The sequence below is a fragment of the Lolium perenne genome, chromosome 2, assembly GCF_019359855.2.
Source record: "Lolium perenne isolate Kyuss_39 chromosome 2, Kyuss_2.0, whole genome shotgun sequence".
Lineage (NCBI taxonomy): Eukaryota > Viridiplantae > Streptophyta > Magnoliopsida > Poales > Poaceae > Lolium > Lolium perenne.
The window spans coordinates 131,158,450-131,171,310 of NC_067245.2; the positions used below are offsets into that span (position 1 = coordinate 131,158,450).

The following is a 12,861-nucleotide window of genomic DNA, read 5'->3' on the forward strand; positions in this document are numbered from 1 at the left end:
TGGTTGCAAGATTTGGAAGTGGTGTGTTTGATTGAGTTGTAAATGACCAGAGTCAATGATGGGTGGTGGTGGAATTTCCAAAAGCAAAGAATTGCAAATTTTGCTAAGTTGGAGAATGTTCCACATATTAAAAAGTCCCAACTTTACTTGAGCATAGAATTTGATCCAAAGTGAATTTGGCATGGTGGTCTTTACCAAAGTTGTTCACCTTGATGTGCTCTTGGATGAGGTGCAAAGAATTGAGCAAATTTAGTTTGAAAAATTTGAATTGCAAAGGCTCAAAGTAGGGATCAGACTATAAATAGCAGATTTGACCATTATCATATGTGATCCCATTTTGAGTTTGAATTTGATTTGATTTGTGTTTCTTTGATTCCAAAAGTTGTAATAAGTGTTTAGTAACATTATTCAACTAATGGTGAAAACCAAAATGGTCTTGGGTAAATAATTTATAAAAATGGCATAAACCATATGTTAGGGTTTTAGGGTTTTTTATTCTTTTTTTATTTATTTGGTTTGTGATCTTCACTTGATCGCATTAGGGTTTTAGGGTTTATCACATAGGCATAATAACAATCATCATGGCATATCACTCAAATGCACAAGTCCTATGCAGGGTACTATATGCAAATAAAAGTTTTTGTTGGCTCTGAATTTTGAATTCTGGAATTCTTCTAACTTTCTTTTTATTGAAATTTGGGATGTTACAAACCCTTCCCCCTTACAAAAGATCTCGTCCCGAGATCTAAAAGAAAGTTAGGTACTAAAGAGATCTGGGTACTCCTTCTTCATGAAGTCTTCGCGTTCCCAGGTGGCTTCGTCTTCAGTATGATTGCTCCACTGTATCTTCAGAAACTTGATGCTTCGGGTGCGGGTGGTTCGGTAGGCTTCCTCCAGGATGCGAATCGGCACTTCGCGGTAAGTCAGGTCCTTGTTGATATCCACCGATCGGTGATCGATGTTCTTGAACACTTCGGTCTTCTCAGGGACTTCAAGGCACTTCCAGAGGAGTGAGATGTTAAACACATCGTGCAGAGCCGACATTTCTTCGGGTAGCTCTAGTTGATAAGATACTTCGCCTCGGCGACTCAGAACTTTGAAGGGTCCGACATATCGGGGTGCGAGCTTTCCTTTCAGCTGAAATCTCTGCATTCCTTTTAAGGGGGATACCTTGAGATAGACGAAGTCTCCGATCTCGAAGGTCATCTCCCGGCGTCTCTTGTCGGCGTAGCTCTTCTGTCTGGATTGCACCGTCTTGAGGTACTCGCGGATCTTGTGTACTTTCTCTTCGGCTTCACGAAGAACATCTGGGCTAAAAACTTGGCTTTCTCCGACTTCTGACCATTTCAGAGGGGTACGGCATTTCCTTCCGTACAAGGCTTCAAAGGGGGCCATCTGTAGGCTGGCTTATAGCTCTTGTTGTAAGAGAACTCTGCGTAAGGCAGACAGTCTTCCCACTTGGATCCATATTCCAGTAATAATGCTCTGTCACATCCCAAAATTTTCCAAATTTTGGATTGTGAAATAAAAATAAAATTTATGCTTGGTTGGTTGTCTTGATTTAAAATTTACAATGAAATAAAAAAATATGGTGTTACATAAAACTATTTTCCGAGAATGGAGTTTTCAAAAACATGCATTGCATTCATAAGCATCATGGCACCTTTGCATTCCATAGAAAATTTGAACGAATTTCAAAGTTATAAAGAAACCTTAAACCCGAAGAAACGCAAATAAAGCCATATAGGCCTATGTGCCCATTTCCAATTTTATCAAAATGCTTTCAAACTAAAAGTGATTCCAAAATATTCTTCATTGAATAAGGAATTCACTGATATTTTGTTTAGATTTTTCTGACTTGTTTTGACTTACTTTTGATCAAATTCCATTTATCAAATTAATTTCCCAAATACTAAAACAGTAAAGAGAAAAGAGATTTGGTTAAAAAGAAAAATAAAACAACAACGTGTGGCCAAGCCAAGCTCATAGAGAGCGGGGCACCAGGCAACCAGCCAGTGCGTGCACGCCCAGGAGAGCAAACGACGTCGCTCGCGTTTCATTCTTTTTTCTTTTCCTTTCCTTTCTTTCTCTTTTATTCTGTGGGTCCCAGCTAGGTCATCGTCTTCAAACCAGGCACGAAGCGACGCACACGGACGAACCACTGCTGCGTTTTCAGTTTCTTGCGTTTACTCTCCAATTGATTCCGGGCGTTTTAAGCCACCATTTGATGCACCGTTTGTTGCTACTTAAGCTCCACTCTCTTCTCTTTATTTTCCCCCAAACGGCGCTTTCTGAGAGCCGCCAGGCTGCTCGAATTTTGCCTCGCATGTCCACAGTATCATCGCGGTAAATCGTCGATTGCGGTGAGCATGGTCCATCTTTTGATCTCTAGTTTCTTCCAAACTTCCTATTTCTTCCTTACGCATCTGTCAAACTTTGTTTCATGAATTTTAGCGCACCACAGCGACAACGCCATATTCGGCTATAGTCCGCGGAAAGAGTCGCCGGCGAGCGATTTCCGGCGAAACAGTGCGCCTCTACGTCCAGGACTTCTTCCCCAGCCATTCTCGACAACAGGACTCATCTGGTATAACCCCCGTGTCTAAATCCTTCACCTACAGCTAGGATGAGCCATGCCGGCGCTGTGGCCGTGTTTCAACCAGCAAAAATAACTCCCGTGAGCAACTAGTACCAGCCAATACAAGCACGCCATGTGTCCACCTATTAGAAGTCGTTTGGTATCCATCATTTGGACCTGGAATTCTGGAATTCATTTTAGAATTTCATAGGTGGTTTGTTTGGTTGTCACAGAATTGGACCGTCATTTCATTTAGGAAATCCAGCAAAATGATGCCATGGGTAAACACAATTCCAAGCTGAGACCTGTCATTTGCGTTTCTCTATGGAAGCCGTTTACAAATTTAATATTGAATTATGCTGTCATTTGCAATTCCTGTGGCAACGAAACAAGTGTCCATTTCTGGAATTACAATATAAATGAAATGAATACATGTATTCATTTCAAAATGCTACAAACGAAATGAAAGCCTGGCTTCCAAACGACCTCTTATCAATTTTCGTTTTTCTTCTATTTTAGGTGAAACTTCGGAAAATCATAACTTAAGTTCTGCTTACCCAAATTTAGCAAACTTCGCGTCCGTGGATTCATAAAAATGTGAAGAATACAGTAGACGCGTAATATTGCACTTTTGCATCATATTTTTGCACAGTTTTTGCAGAAAACTCAAATAGGGTATTTTGGCTATACAAATAGTTCTACAAAATATTTTTAAGTATTTCCTTTTGCTATTAGTAGATAATTTAACCCTCTGTACAGTAACATTATAACAAGAAAAACGTGGCTCTGCTTATTTTATTCATAGTATTTGTTTAGTGATATATACCTTTTCTAGTGATAGAAAATATTTTTAATAGTTTAAACAATATTAAAATTGTACCATGGCATCATGCATATAGTTGAAACCAGAGAACATATTAAGTGTGTTGTTCACGTTTAATCCACATATTGCATCCATATTCTTATTTGTGATTGTATATATGTTGCTATGTGTTTATGGAGTGAAAATATATGTTTGTAGTTTGTGGTTGCTCCAATTGCAACGAGTGTTTTTGCGAAGAGTGTACCAACTCATCCCCTCGCTAAGGCAAGTGTCACTTTTTCACTGTCCTACTGTTTGCTAAATATATTCTAGGATTTCACTAGTAGTGCATGTGTAGGATTATTTTTTATTATATACGCTATGTGTCTTGCTATGATTTGATTTCCCTTTTTCACCGTAAGTAGAGTTTCCTAGATATGTGGCTGAGATATCATGTCAATTTTAGATGAGGTAAAAATATATGTTTTCCATAATGAAAACAACTTGGTTCACGAAAAACCTAGACATATTGGTATGATGGGGGCGTTTGCATGGTGAATAATGGTGGGGATCGCCGTCCAGAAATCAAAGAGAATGGACATTTTTTCTCGTTAAGGAATCGTAAATAGCTAGAGTTCCTTACATTGGTACTACCGTAGGCGGACTAGCATTATGTATAGGGAGTTTACCCTTACATTGGTACTGCCGTAGGTGGACTAGCATTATGTATAGACAACTTATCCTTACATTGGTACTACCGTAGGCAGACTAGCATTATGTATAGGGAGCTTACCCTTACATTGGTGCTGCCGTAGGTGGACTAGCATTATGTACAGGCAATTCACCCTTACATTGGTACCTCCATTGGTGGACTAGCATCATTGATGAGGTCTAAGACCCCGTGTGTGGCTCGATCTTGCGGTTGACCCGAAATCCAAAGGAGGGAGAGAGGGAGAGCGCGAAGAACACGATGAACACAAAGAACACGATGAACTCACGCACGCACACCAACCCGATACAATCGATACTTACCCCGTGGCTCGATGGACCACGCCAATAGAATCAACCCGGAAGAGACACGCGGTAGAATTCCGAGCGGAGAGATTGGTGAGGGAGATGAATCTAGGAGTGGGAGAGAGAGTGGGTAGCACTAGAATCTCACACACCAAATCCAATCATCCAACATAGGTAGCCTTGATACAAAGGGGATGAAACCCTAGGGAGACAAAGCTCAAAATCATGTTTAAGCCTAAATCTTGTCTGAAGAGGTAAGGGGGCGACCTGGGGGCTTATATAGGCATACAAGGCGACCTGGGTCGAAGAGGTACGAGTTGGTGGGTCAAACCCGTGAAATCCGGTCACAGGGCCGGTTGGACCGGAGCACAGGACCGGCCCATCCGGTCCAAAACCGGATCCTGGACCGGACGGTGACCGGGCGGGGCTTCGGAGCCCCGGGATTGCTTCCGGATGGCACCGGTCGATCGTTCGGCCGAAAACCGGGCCGGTCAGGAGCCCTGGGTCGGGCCGGGGACTCGTGGACTGGTGGTCCTGGCTGTGAGCCCGGTCAGACTGGCCCTGGGACCGGCCGGCCTTCCTGCTCTCGCCTCTTCTTCCTCTCCCTTCTTCTTCTTCTTCTTCTTCTTCTTCTTCTTCTTCTTTGCACCATGATGAATGGCTCCTCTTCCCTTCCCTCGCTTCCTTGCACCATGGGTGTTCCTCCTCTCCGGTCCTCGATGACTCTTGTACCTAATGACATATAACATGCCGACATGAGGTAGCATTCCATTCAAGGTATCTACGAGGTCGAGTATCGAGAGGAAGGAGTTCACCTTGTCGCGTGTAGCGTGGGTTAGGGTTGAAGGTCCACTTGGGGGACTCTTTGGCCATGGTGTAGCGTCGACGATAGGCGGGGTTGCACTTGATGGTCTTGGTGTAGCGACGTCGGTGACCGGGGCTACATCATCTCCCCCCCTTGGGGAAGAGTCGTCCTCGACTCTTGTTCCTCCTCACCGACGGTGTAGTCCATGACGGGTGTCCCATGTTGTGGTAGAGGGATAAAGTCGCGGTCGAAGAAGAGCTTGTGGAAAAACAACTTGCGAATGGAAAGCTTTTGGATGCCAATTTTGTGATCGGCGAACATGAAGCTCTCAAGCAAATACGAAGCAACAAGTCGTTTCTCAAAGAGGCAATAGGCAAAAATGGGAAACAAAAGTGTGTGGGTGTATCCAAAATGTGGAAGATCAAAAGTTTGTGCATGTAAGAGTTGTATGGTGTGAAGAATGTGTGTTGTGGTCTTGTCCCAAGCAAATGGAACAAACAAAAGGCAAGTATCGTCGGCAAAATTTGGGGCAAAATTGTTATGTGCAATGGCAAAACGATGGAGACTTCGAGCTTGGGAGAGTATGGTTGGCGTGAGCCGAGTATGAACCTCCTCAAGTGTTAAAGAATCCATTGCAAATGCCAAAGATGAAATGAAAAATCCAAAGAAGGGCAACTTTTTGTGTGACATGTGGCACAAGATGCATAAGGTGTCTCTCACATGTATGACATGGTCCTTGAGATTCTCGAAGTGTATGATGAAAGCATCAAAACATACAACAATCATTGTGCCTACAAGATGTGTCAAGATATGTTGCAAAAGAGGCCAAAGAGGTGACGAGGCATTGGACCAAACCGGAAACTCGACAAGGCAAGTCGGAAACACACGAGGGCGAAGGCGTTTGGGAACATACCCTTTGGCGTGAATCCCATGAGTTGGATCATGTATCTCGTCCGTGTTGGGGTAACTCTCAATTGCGCGTTTCGTGAGCTCATGCTCCGTAGCGGTGGAAGTTGTCATTCGGGTACCTATACACACAAAAGAGAAAACAAAAAGCGTGTGTGCATGGTAGAGGAACACATCATCCATCATGATGTTCCAAGACTTGTGCACATCACCATTAGTGTCAAGCAAGATAGTATGAAATGCATGGCGATAGTGCAAATGGCATGAAGGTGCAAGCGTGGCATGTGGGAACTCATGATCATCAAAAATGGAGAAGGCTATGGGGGCCATCTCATGGACAATTAAATAAGCATTCTTGCATACCAAGCATAAGAAAGAGCAATTGTTCACAATCTTGGATGCAAGGATCATGGAATGGTGTAAACATTTGGGGCAAAGCATGTGGAACATGTTATCCTTGTTGTCGACAACCCTATGTAAAGAGCAAGTGTTCATCAAGGGTGGCACAACACAAGTATTTTCATTATTATTGCAAGCAAGCGGGGAAAACGTGAAACTCTCATAGCATGGCATGTTCATGGTATCACAAGCATTCACTTCCACATGATCAACAATGTTAACAAGCAAGGTATCGCATGGGAAAATGAAAGTAGCATGTGAAGTAGCCAATGGATCATCGAGATCATGCATGCACTCATAAGTCATCATGTCCACTAGTGGGATCATGGTATCATCAACACCTATGTTGTTACCTTTGTAGGCCGACTCATTTGAAGTAGGTGTTGTGGAAGTAGGAGGATCCATGTGGTCGACATGTCCATCTTGGAGCAAGCATGGTGAGATATCATCATCTTTATGCACCATGTACATCGTCTTCATGAGCGGGAACTCGTCCTCCGTGGAACCTAGTGCAACATAAGAAGACACAAACGAGGGAGAGGTTAATGTGTTAGCAAATGCGATGTCCTCCATGGACCTATCATCTCCCTCTCTCAACTCACTTTGTGTATCACTCATGTCCTCCAAACGGAAGCACTCAAACTCACATATGGGGTGGAAGTCACTCAACTCACTATCACTCTCACTCAAGTGGGCTAAGTGGCTCTCATGCTCACATGGGATTGGTACCAACTCATCAATGAAGCATAGGGGAGTAGGCTCGACTTTCTCATCTCCATGCGCCTCCTTGGTTGAAGGGAAATTCCCATCCTCAACCATCTCAATTCCATGCGCCTCCATAGGTGAAGGGGGAATCCCATGGTCACCATGATCAACTCCATCGCCTCCCAAGTCGTCCTCCATCGGTGGCACCGTAGTGACGTGGAGAGCTAGGCTCGGATCCACATCATCCTTGCGATGGCCTTGGAGTTCTTCATCTTGAAGTGTGGGTGCCGTATGCTTCTTGGTGGCTTGGGCTTGTAGCTCGTCGAAGTAGAGCGTCTCGGCGCTTGGCTTTGTGCATTGCCATGCCACGTGACCCTTGGCCTTGCACACCTCACATAGGAGATTGGGACATTCCCGTGGAGGGTGGCCTTGTTGCTTGCACTTGTAGCATCGGAGTCCATAGGCACGTGACGAGGTAGAGGCCATTGTGGTGGTGGCACAAGAGGTGGAAGTCGCCTTATGAGGAAGGTATGCTCGATGTGCACTTGCCATCCTTGGAGTGGTAGGCACCCTATCAAGGTGTTTGTCGCCTTCATGTCGAGGCTCTCGTCTTCGTGCATCATCACCATAGCTTGAGTGGTGTCGTCGAAGACTCGTGGAAGATGTTGGTCGATGGCGATCATGAAGTGGCTTGTGGCGGCGAAGCTCATGTGGTGACGTATGTCGATGCGGTCCTTGCCATGCCTAGATGATGGCTCATGCGACTTGGCATGTTGCTTGCCGCGCCTTGTGGAGCTTGGAGAAGAGTGTCGATGACGCTCATGATGGGGACGTTCTTGATGCTCCATATGGTGTACTTGAAGTCGACGATCTTGTGCATAAGCACTCTCATGGTGGCGCCTCGTGGAGCTCGAAGAAGTGTGTCGATGACGCCCATGATGGGGACGCTCTTGATGATCCATATGATGGTGCCATCGTGGAGGTCCTCTATCTTCATATGTAGCTCCATTGGCGACGTAGGTGTACTTGGGAGCATCGTCTTTGCTCATCGTGGAGCGTAGGTGAGGCTCCGCCATGGTGTCAATGTCGTAGGCGTGGCGTTGCTCCACCATGTCGTCGATGCTTGACGAGCCATTGTCGATGTAGAGCTCGTCGATGTCGTCCTCAAGGTGGTGCTCCACCATGTCGTCGATGCTTGACGAGCCATTGTCGATGTAGAGCTCGTCGATGTTGTCCTCAAGGTGGTGCTCCACCATGTCGTCCATGCTTGAGGAGCCATTGTCGATGTAGAGCTCCTCGATGTCGGTCATGTCGGTGATGCTCGCGGAGCCATAGTCGGTGTCGAGCTCCACATGTTCTTCCACATCCGCGGTGCTTGAAGAGGTATCCTCCTCGAAGTGCTCCGTGTACTCCTCCGTATCTTCATCTTCGCTATCCATGTTAGCACGATGGTATCTATATGGTGTATGTTAGTGGAAGAACACTACCTCGCAATCTTACCGTGGTATGACAAGATTGGGGTGATCCAACAAACCGAGAGTTAGAACAATTGTATCGGGCACTCACACAAAGACACACGCAAAAGCTAGCAAATATGGTGGTAGGTGAGTGTGGTGGAAAGCCAAAAGACGAAATCCGAAATCAAGTGTATTGTCAAGAGTGGTGTAAATCCAAAAATTCAAATGTCAAAGCGATGATCACTATAAACACGGAAAAGATGTGGAACGCACACACGAGATGAACGGGGTTAGTGCGACCAAGGAATGAGCGGAAAAGTGTAAGAAGCCCTTAAGCAAGGGTGCTCGGTGTCACACTAACACAAGAAGAGATCAAAGCTTTGGTTGCAAACGAAGAGACAACAAGATTCACACGCGGCCTCTCTTCTCTTCTCTCTCTTTTGCTTAAAAGCTTTTTCTCTTTTGTATTTGGTGGCACTTGCACTCTTTTGTATCTATGGTGGCACTTTGTACACTTTTGTATGTATGATGGCACTTGCACTCTTTTTGTGCTTTTCTTTCTTTTTCACGCTCTATGTTAGCGTTAGCTCGCTCTTGCTATCTTGCCACACTAGTTTTGCTTAGAAGCTTGACTCCACACTACACACACACACCTCACAAGCGGGGCCACGTGCAATGTCTCGCAACACTTGATAAGCAATGCTCAATGGGATAGATCGCAAAAGAAGAGGGGTTACAAGGGGAATGCAAGTTATACCTAGATGAAAATGTTAGGCGGTGATGAACACACAACTTGCGATGAAGGTGGTGGTGTCAAGAGTACGGTTGCAAGTTCGGGGTGCCTCGGATGTCGTCGCTTGCTTCGGAGCTGCGGGTTAGTTTCACAAACAAGGCACTCAAACCGGAACAAGCAAACACAAGTTAGCGGAAGAAAACGGTCAAAGTAGCTTGGCGGTGGTGGCGGTGGTATGCCGGTGGTGGTGGTGTCGATGCTCTTGCGAATGTGGCGGTGTTTGTTGGGGCCGCGGTGGTGTTTGCCTGCGGAGGAGAGGAGTGGCGGTGGTTGGCGGTGGAGGTGGAAGGGTGGCGCCCGGTCCAGGGGCCGGTTGGACCGGACCTGGGACCGGCCCGGCCGGTCACATGGCCGGTCGACCGGGTTCTGGGCTGGCCCGGCCGGTCTGCAGCCCGGTTGACCGGATTCTCAACCGGGACGCAGTTTCTCTCTCCTGTTCTTCACGAAAACCAAGCCAAAACGACCAAATCGGAGGGGAAACGATGGAATTGGGGGCTAAAAGTTGGGGAGATAGTAGATCAAGCACTCCAACACCAAATCCATGGACCAAAACCACTCAAAACGCAACGAAATCGCAGATCGGTCAAGAGGCAAATTAGGGCTATTTTTGGGGAAAAATTTTAGAGACGAAATTGGATGGGTGGGGGGTCAAATCCGCGGAAACCAAAGGCTGCTGATACCATATGATGAGGTATCTCTGGCTCTGATTACCATATGATGAGGTCTAAGACCCCGTGTGTGGCCCGATCTTGCGGTTGACCCGAAATCCAAAGGAGGGAGAGAGGGAGAGCGCGAAGAACACGATGAACTCACGCACGCACACCAACCCGATACAATCGATACTTACCCCGTGGCTCGATGGACCACGCCAATAGAATCAACCCGGAAGAGACACGCGGTAGAATTCCGAGCGGAGAGATTGGTGAGGGAGATGAATCTAGGAGTGGGAGAGAGAGTGGGTAGCACTAGAATCTCACACACCAAATCCAATCATCCAACATAGGTAGCCTTGATACAAAGGGGATGAAACCCTAGGGAGACAAAGCTCAAAATCATGTTTAAGCCTAAATCTTGTCTGAAGAGGTAAGGGGGCGACCTGGGGGCTTATATAGGCATACAAGGCGAACTGGGTCGAAGAGGTACGAGTTGGTGGGTCAAACCCGTGAAATCCGGTCACAGGGCCGGTTGGACCGGGCCTGGGACCGGCCCATCCGGTCCAAAACCGGATCCTGGACCGGACGGTGACCGGGCGGGGCTTCGGGAGCCCCGGGATTGCTTCCGGATGGCACCGGTCGACGTTCCGGTCGAAAACCGGCCAGGCCGGTCAGGAGCCCGGTCAGACCGGGCCTGTGACCGGGTGGTCCGGTCAGGAGCCCGGTCAGACTGGCCCTGGGACCGGCCGGCCTTCCTGCTCTCGCCTCTTCTTCCTCTCCCTTCTTCTTCTTCTTCTTCTTCTTCTTCTTCTTTGCACCATGATGAATGGCTCCTCTTCCCTTCCCTCGCTTCCTTGCACCATGGGTGTTCCTCCTCTCCGGTCCTCGATGACTCTTGTACCTAATGACATATAACATGCCGACATGAGGTAGCATTCCATTCAAGGTATCTACGAGGTCGAGTATCGAGAGGAAGGAGTTCACCTTGTCGCGTGTAGCGTGGGTTAGGGTTGAAGGTCCACTTGGGGGACTCTTTGGCCATGGTGTAGCGTCGACGATAGGCGGGGTTGCACTTGATGGTCTTGGTGTAGCGACGTCGGTGACCGGGGCTACATCAATCATGTATAGGAGATCCTCCTTACATTGGTACCCCTTGGTGTGCTAGTATTATGTATAGGGATTCTATAACAAGAATTCATTTTGATACATACAGAGTTAAGCCGAAGGAAGACCATGTTGCAATATGCATATAATTGATAGGTGTCTTTTACGCCCACCCAACAGTGACATCTTGCCAATACAATTCAAGTGTATTGACCCTTTGTGGCTGCAACGTTTCATGTTGCAGGTTATTTTCTGACTAAGGAATCAATGAATTAGGATCACGAGTCTTCGCTCAACATGTCTGCCTGTGGCATCATGAAGACAGATGGCTCCATGCTTTAAGTTTTACTTTACCGCTGTGAACTCTGAATAAGTGCTAGCTGAGAGCTATGCAAGTTGTAATGAACTATTTTATTTTACTGGATCATGCGATGTAATATTGACCTTTGCTATTTGGTATTACATCTTAAACTGTGAGTGCTAGCAGTTCGATCCGGGACTAGCACTGTTACAAGGGATCGGCACCCTAGCGGGTGAGGTCACTACAGATGGTATCAGAGCACTGTGTTGCCCTTAGGTTCGTGACCCTAGGTTTGGATTAGAAATAGAAAGACCTTAGGATGAAATTCCATCTTATCTATCTAGTCCCTTTTCTATTTGAAAAGAAATGTTTGCAAATTGGTTTCCTGGTATTCTCACCTATTTCATCTTCAAAAAAAAATCTTCATCTTTTAGACGTCCAATCTTTGAAGACCTAAAGGAAGTAGAAGAAGAACTCGAAGCACTCAAGACTGAAATAGAATAGACCACCATTAGTTTTCCTTTCCTTTGGACCAACGATAATGTAATAACGTAATGATCATACCAACTTGCGGCATGACCATACTGGTTTGTTAATTTTTTTTAAAAAAACTAGATTGCTTGATGTGTTGAATGCTTGTTTGTTTTAAGGATTGTTTTTATGCATGTGTTGAGTAAGGGTAGGAATTTTATTTCCCTTAGATTCTAACTCTAGATCTAATCTTACCTACGCCAAAACCAACAGATGCTGCCTCGTCGTGAACCTGAAGTGCCAGCTTACATTCAGCAGATGATGGAGGCACAAGCTCAGCTGATGCAAGCAGTGACTCAAACCATAACCCAGCTGAACAACAACTTGCAGAACAACAACAACAATCCACCACCCCCGCCACCACCACCTCCACCTCAAGTGGATATGTTAACTAGGTTTCTGAGGCTTCGCCCTGAGAAGTTCTCTAAGGCAGCAGACCCAATGATGGCCAATGATTGGCTTCGTGCAGTAAACAAGGACTTGGTGACAGTGGGGTGCACGGATGCTGAGAAAGTCAGATTTGCTGCTCATCTGTTGGAGGGACCTGGAGCCACTTGGTGGGAGAATTTCCAAATCACTCATCCTATAGCAGATGTGACTTGGGAAATCTTTGAAGATGGGTTTCGTACTGCTCATATCTCTTCAGGAGTAATGAATCTGAAGAAGAAGGAATTTCACAACCTCAAGCAAGGCCATCGTACAGTAGCGTAGTACATTGATGAATTTAGCAGTTTGGCACGCTATGCGCCAGACGATGTTGATACTGATGCTAAGAGGAAGGAGAAGTTCCTTGATGGTTTGAATGATGACCTG

The 12,861-nt window shown here is 46.1% G+C and overlaps 1 long non-coding RNA gene across 2 annotated transcripts; it reads left to right on the plus strand.

Moving 5' to 3' along the window:
* Window positions 1-2,095: 2,095 nt before the first annotated feature.
* On the plus strand, window positions 2,096-11,687 carry LOC127333447 (uncharacterized). Of its 2 annotated transcripts, none has more exons than XR_011750969.1 (3): window positions 2,096-2,363; window positions 2,455-2,587; window positions 11,461-11,687. It is a non-coding gene; the product is annotated as an uncharacterized lncRNA (long non-coding RNA). The 2 variants fall into 2 exon arrangements; XR_007871145.2 differs by lacking the exon at window positions 11,461-11,687 and adding an exon at window positions 3,600-4,247.
* Window positions 11,688-12,861: the final 1,174 nt, after the last annotated feature.